The sequence below is a fragment of the Thermobia domestica genome, chromosome 11, assembly GCF_964235325.1.
Source record: "Thermobia domestica chromosome 11, izTheDome1.hap1.1, whole genome shotgun sequence".
NCBI lineage: Eukaryota > Metazoa > Arthropoda > Insecta > Zygentoma > Lepismatidae > Thermobia > Thermobia domestica.
The window spans coordinates 243,433,468-243,440,936 of record NC_137464.1 but is presented as its reverse complement, the minus strand read 5'-3'; positions in this window follow the sequence as shown (position 1 = coordinate 243,440,936).

Genomic DNA, 7,469 nt, shown 5'->3' with positions numbered 1-7,469 from the left:
GCTTTCTATTCATAACATTCCTTAGTATTACATTTTAGACTTTAAAGTAGTTTCCTTTTCTTTGTCCCTACATTTTTGGTATCTTCTAAAAATGATCTTTTTTGTATAGAATCTAATGAAAAAATGTTCTATTTGTCGGGTAATTGACAAAGATGCTGGTTAAAAAAAATTAGAAACATACCCCTTTCCGGCAAAAATAGTTTGACAAACTTCGAAACATCATCATCATATTCTTTAAATAATATTTTACTGTTAACTCCAAGCAAGAGAGTCTAAAATATTACACTTATGGTATAATTGGATCACATAAATAAGCATCTGGTCTGTTTCATCATTTTTGTTTTTTATATTATATTCACTATCTTTTATTTTTATGTGTCGTCTTCTACATTTTACTATCTACAGTACTAGTTCCCTTATAGAGGGTTGAGAGTAACAATACACCTTTTTTGTCAAATCGTTACGAGTAGAAGCCTTTGTGTCTTATATATTTGCATAGTATAATTTGGTTTCAATACATCTTTCGGCAAGCCTCGTTTATTTTTTACAACTACTTCTAAAGCCAAACGTAATTCGTCTTTCGAAATTTCATTTCCTTCATCAACTGTCAGATTTTATCCGAAAAAAATAGTATCTTGTATTTTTCGATCACAATGTCAAAAAAAAAAAAGTTTTCATTTCTGATGAGAATTATGCCCAGATCTCTTTGATAGAATGTATATTAAACTGTCATTTCTACTCATTATGGGGAGAATAGAGAAAAACAGCTGCTATTCATTATACTTGGCTCAAATGAAGTAAAAATTTGCGTATCTGTAATCTGCTAAGTTTGACTTTTTCAAATAGCACCAATAATTGTTAGGTGAAATGCGAGCAATTTTACGGGCAGACACTTGTAATGTCTGCCTGAAAAGGCGCACTAGCTGAATTATTGAGCATCTGAACTTAGGAATCATATGTGCGAATAAAATGAAACATCCACCCATAGGAGGCCTGTTTTTGAACATGATTGTGAGGTATAAACAGTGAGATGGAATTTCGGCGAAAACTAATTATCTACTTCTAATTATGACTTCCTCAGAGATTTGTAAGTTTCTTGTTTGGTAGTTGGTAACAAGTCACATGTGTTAACAGCATTTGATACCCTTAATGTTGCGACATTATGTCTAACGCCAGAAAAGAGGTGCTTTTTACGACATGTCATTATCACGGCAGTAGGATGTCTACCTTGGTGATATGTGCCGATTCTATTTTAGAATAATACGTTCCTACCGATAAATATTCCTCGTTGTCCACAAAATGACACAAATGCCTATTCGTGGTTTCTCAAAAAAATTATTCTCCGTAATATCTTTCTAGCATTTGTGAGTACGAACTTCGAACCCTATTTCAGAGATTATATCTCAAGAATATCCACAATTACCACCTTTCTTTAGAGTGGAATTAAATTTCATTCGCACTTATGGATTAAGACTTGTGTTGCTCGAAATTTCGGCTAGCGTTCTTTTTCCGTCTCTTTGTAGAATCGACCTCTCTAGCGTATTTCTATACAGACAATCGTTGTACCTCGTGCGCTATGGCTCCTTTCAGTTTCTAGTTGTTGCACGCTTTGATCCCATAATCGTTTCGAAACATAGAACATAGCTGGACATCAGAACAATGCGTGAATTAACTTGCATGATTTTTTTCACTAATGCATTGCGTTGACAATTTAGAGTGTTGGAGGGCAGCTTGATCATCTGATGAAATTGACACTTGGTCAACGGCGTCTAAAATGTTGATAATCCTAGATCTTTAACTGCGCCACATATTTCAACATCGGTTTTGGTAAACAATAACAGACTAGTATAAATTAACTAATACGTGAACTTCAGGAAGAACAACGAAATACGAGAAGAAAGAATCCATATAATTGAACATGATATCAGTGTAGGAATCTCAATAGCAGTAATTCTTTATATAGCCTTGCTTCAAGAGCCAACAGTGATTTCGTCGAACGTAAAGTATCATGAATCCAGAGAATATGATTGTCAGAATGCTATAGGATTTATTTATTGCCTCTGCTTGAGTGCTTGGTGTGAGCAGCCGCTAATAAGTGTTAATTATTCCAAGGATTAGTACAAAACAAAATTTGTACAAGATTATGCAAACTTAAATTTGTACATGGCAACTTATTGTGAAACAAACTATGTCCTTAATGAAATGTGTAACTTACGGTAACAGCATATATATTTGTTTTTATATATATATATATATTTCTCTGTCACACACACACTCTCATAAAAGTATATACGCACACTTCAAAACGGTAAAACCTGCTGTTTCTTCAGACGGAATGGGCAGCGAATCAATTATCTAAACATTCACGGATATTATCGTCATCTGAATATTAGTGATTCACATTTCGAACCGTGAAGGACAACAGAGTGGTTCATAAACCCCCAGGAAAATTTGTTAAAACACTATTTTAGAGAATGAATTAAGAGAGCGGGAAATAGTATTAAGTTCTTAATCAGCGGTAGATGATGTAACAGCCGAATGCATTTCTTTGTAGATACTACAGGTCGAAAGTGTTGTATTCATACGATGGTTGGTCTCAGACTCTTATTGAAAAAAATAAAAGCTAAATTCTTCACATATAAGACAATGTAAGAACATCGTATTTGTCTGGTGTATCGGCAGGGTTTATATCAAAATATAAAGTTAGAAAGCCGCGTGTTAATGCATACATTTGCCGCGTGTTAATGCGCATTAATGCGAAACCTAAGGTAAAGCAGGACTATGGCACAGGATTTCTACTTAGAATTTGAGATACCATATGTCAACACAGAAAGGAAGAAATCTCATACTTGGCACGAGTGTGCGAACGGATTTATTCTTGAATTCGAGAAACCACACATTAAGACATATATAAGAAAAATCAACGAGTCATGATCGTTGGAAGTGTTTTAATAATAAATTTGAAGAACCGCATGTTACCACACAAATACGAGAGGTACATATTTTCTTAAAAGTAGAAATTTCTTTGGAGAAAACATTTGAAATCCCACCATCTAGACTCGTCATAAGCGATAGTTTGTAGAATGCTTAGTAAGAAACAAAATTTCAAGAAAAGAAAAAGAAAGAAAGAAAAAAGCTTTTTTAGTGGAAAGCAACATCAAACATATATCAGCATTAAAAAAATATAGCATTACATTATGTTTAGATAACTATCTATTTACCCAGAAAGGGGAGATCTCACATTTGCAAGAAGATATGGGTAAAATAAAGACGTAAATGCGATATATTAAACCGGATATTTATAAATACACAAGAGAAACCTGTTTTTGGGTATAAAGTAAGAATTAGTCTAATATCAGAGCAATTTTGTGGTAACCTCTGTTTATACACAAAGCCGTGTAACGTCATATCTGCCACTAGTGTGATAGAGAGTTGAGGTTTGAATAATGTGGTGGTCTCATTTTGAGGAAAATATCTCAATTGACTTTCCTTGCTTGGTAGTTTATCCGTATGTGTACAGTTGCTGAAAAAAACAATCAAAAATCTGAACTTCCGAGACAAAAGATTTGTTCAATTATTAGCAAATATTATTTAATACTAAATAGGAAATCAGTGCTAAGTGTAAAGAAATGTTGACTTCATAATAATATTTTAACTCAGGGAGTATATCGTACTTTTTCCTATGTAGATCTACAACTTTGTTCAAATGTATTATACAAAAACATATCGGTTTAACATGTGAGATTGTGCATACTTTTATAAAGCTTAGCTTACGAAATCTCTGCCGCGATTCTAATTCTTTTTTGCCGTCAATCGCGGCAGAGATTCGTGAGCTAAGCTATACCTACTGGAGTACGATTCATTGTCAATTTCTTTCTGATTACATATAATGTATTAATGTACTTACAAAACTATTCCCTTCCCGTCGTAAAAATCTACAATAATCGTGTTAAAACAAATGTATACACGCTACGTACTGGCTTCCAAGCAGTGATTTAAATTAATATTCACCACTGTACCTTCAAAATTCTGTCAAGATATAGCCTCAAAATCACTGGTAGTAAATTATGTTGACAAAGCCAAAGATTAGACACCAGGGTGTTCCTAAACTATCAAAGAAAATTTTATTTAACAAGACATGTTTGTTACCAGTAAAAGCCCACACGTGTTTAGAAGTGAAAGAGAAATTATTTTTGACAGTGGAAACCTTAGTAATTAGGTACTGAATGGATGCTTAGAAGACCCATTAGTTCAAATCAAGACATGTTTATATTGAAGATAAATTTCTGAGTTTTCAATGTGAATATAGAGAATTGTTTGGTCATATTTCGGAGTGCTTTTCACTAACCGATAAAGCTATTCGCATGGGAAGTATTGAAACACATTTGAAAGTAATTTAGGAAGGAATATTTTTTTAAAATAATAATTACTTTAAAAAGATCCAAAAAATCCTGCAACGTATAAGGAGAAAGTCTTAGCCTTAAGATATGCTGCAATCAGAAAATCAACAAATGGTTGGATTTTGAACTTTTCTTGCCAGCTTTTTCAGAACAATTCAATACTGTTTGATGATGGATATATAGGTTATTTTCAATATTATGATTGCTTACATGGTGGACTTGCTCAACTTCTACCAGTATGTCATCCGTTTTTTCTATGATTAATCGCTCACTGGGAGGAGAATCCTAAGATATCGATATTTCTAGGTCAAATGCGAATTAACACCTTTTAGTTCTTACTTTTGTTTTAAACTTGTCCATAAATAGTATTTATTTATTTGCCTGTTTTGCATACAAATGAGAGTATCCTCCAGTAAGCATACAGTCGTCAAAATTACAAAATAATTACACATATGCTATAAGAAAACTTACAAATCGAGAAATACATATATATAATCATGACTCTTATAAGCTTACACATTCATAAAATAATTAACAAAATACATGTATACATTGTCTTCAAAAAGCTCACATACACATAAAAAACACACATGCAAATTGTTAACGAATAGAGTATTGTATTTATGGACGTTACTGCTTTCAATAAATAAGTGTTTATTACTTACGGTAAACAAGATAATTTTATACAGATACAGACTAGGTAATGGTAATATTTTTGTCCTCGAATGATGGGCTTGCAAGAAGTTTTTGGTGAGAATTCAAACACAACCCTTAGTGCTTTCTTTTGTAAGCGAAACCTGCTAATACATTCAGTAGAATAACCTCCAAAAATAATACCGTAACTTATTAAAGAATGGAATTTTGCATAGTACACTGAAACTAAAGCCTATGTTGTGACATTACCTCTTAGTCTACGGAGGCCGAAACAAATACTACTTTTTTTTTTTTTTTTAGTTGAGAAATATGCTCATTCCAAGTTAGTTTCGAACTAATGGTGACACCAAGAAATTTAGTTGAAATAGAAAAGTCCACTCCTTTGTTATTTAGCATTACATAAGGAATAAATTTATTTTGATGATGATAAAAATTTAGCAAGGAAGTTTTATCATTGCTTAAAACTAAGTTATTGCTACTTAACCAGTTCTTAATCGTGAAATTGCGGTGTTTAGGTTATCTTCAATATCATGTCGTGAGTTACCTGTAACAATAACATTGGTGTCATCAGCGAATAAAACAAACTTTTTATTCAACATTTCTTGGTCAAATCATTAATGTACATAAGAAAGAGCAATATATGGACCAAGTACTAATACTTGATCTTACGAGGCACTGATCTTACGATTAATTCTAAGATTTTCAACATTTTTTTGCATATCTACTAACCTTAAATCTTAGCTATCGAATGATGTTACGCTTAACAAATTGCTAATCATGTGCTCCAGGATTTGCAATATGAACTTAGTCTCGTAATCAAGGTTAAGTATCTTTTAGACTATATAACATTCTGATGTGGTTTTCTCTAATGTAATGAGCTTTTTCCATAGAAGGTTACTACTAATAATAGAACAAAAATATTTCAATAATTTTGACAATTAAGTATTACGCACTTCTTCACGAATGTTTCGTAGCGAGAAATATTTTGTAGAATTATTATCCTATCTTTAGGAATCTAACTAAATTAGTAGCGTAGCGAAAATATTAAAAAAGAAATAAAACTTAAAAGATAAATTACTGATTTCAAAAACGTACTAAAAAGCATAAAACAAAAATTTTTGAAATTAAGATAACCGACGCCAAAAATGCACTAAATGCAGGAATTAAATCTTTTTAAAAATAACTGCTTTCTAAATAAACACTAAAAGGCAGGAAATAATAAAAGCGCAGAAAAGAAAAAAAATAATAAATGCGCTACAAGAAAATAATAGTAATAATAAAGCACTTAAAAGCAAAAAACATATTATGAATAAAAATAGTTTAAAATCGTGCCAAGTCAAACATGTTAATGCTTCATACAATTACCATGGATACAATTTTATTTTAGTTATTAACTTCTAAGGCAAAACGTGAAACAACCTTATAAATAATAGTAATAAATTAGTTACTGCATTTAAGTATTTTATTATTATTATTTTATGCTTCTTATCGTTTTCATATCCTTTCTGTTTTAAAGCTTTCCTTGAAGTCAGTTCAAATTGTTTTAAAGTTTTATTTTCCTAATTTTGGAGCGTTTCTGATATCGGTTATTCTTTCAAAAAGCTTTCTGTTAATGTATTTTTTTGAATGCTGATACATTAAAGATATCATTATTGTATAATTATGATTTGATACTAGTATCTTATTGTATTTCAGAAACAGGATGTTGAACTCATAAGTATTTACAGTAAGAAACAAAGCTTAAAGAAATTCAAAGTGAAAATAAATAGGAGTGCTTGAAGGGTTATGAGGATATGATGGAAGCAAAAAAAAAAAAGTATTAATTTTCTAAACCTAACTATGAACGATAGTGTTTGCGATGTTGTAGATCACGGAAAATTAACGAGTCATGGAAATAACGAATATGTCAGGGAAATCATTACGGAAATATCAATTTGAATCGAATACATATTTCTCACTTCGCTGTTCCAGACACAGAACTTGATTATTATTGAATCGTAATCCTATGATAACAAGTGCCTGTCCTGTAGCATGTGCGTGTCTATCCTTTTATATCTTGACTTTTCCTTTAGATGAAAACAACTGGATTAAACCAGTTAACTTTAGATTACTAATGGAGGATTTCATGCTAATAAGGTTTAAACTATGCTATGCTAGTTTAGTCCTTCAAGCGTATGTACCATGTATAAATAATTTGCTTAGAATTTTATCTTCTTTTGAAAAATAATTTCTATGGGAGTCTAAATAAACTACAAGTAAATGCGAGATACGGTGACTGAGAGGTAGACGATTTACCTCTGGTGTGACGGGGTTTCCTCGATCGATTAAAGGACATACGAGTGTGTGATAAACATTATCGTGTCCATGAGACTTCTCGGATTTCTCCCTTTTTTTCCATTGTTTCACCAATTTCTC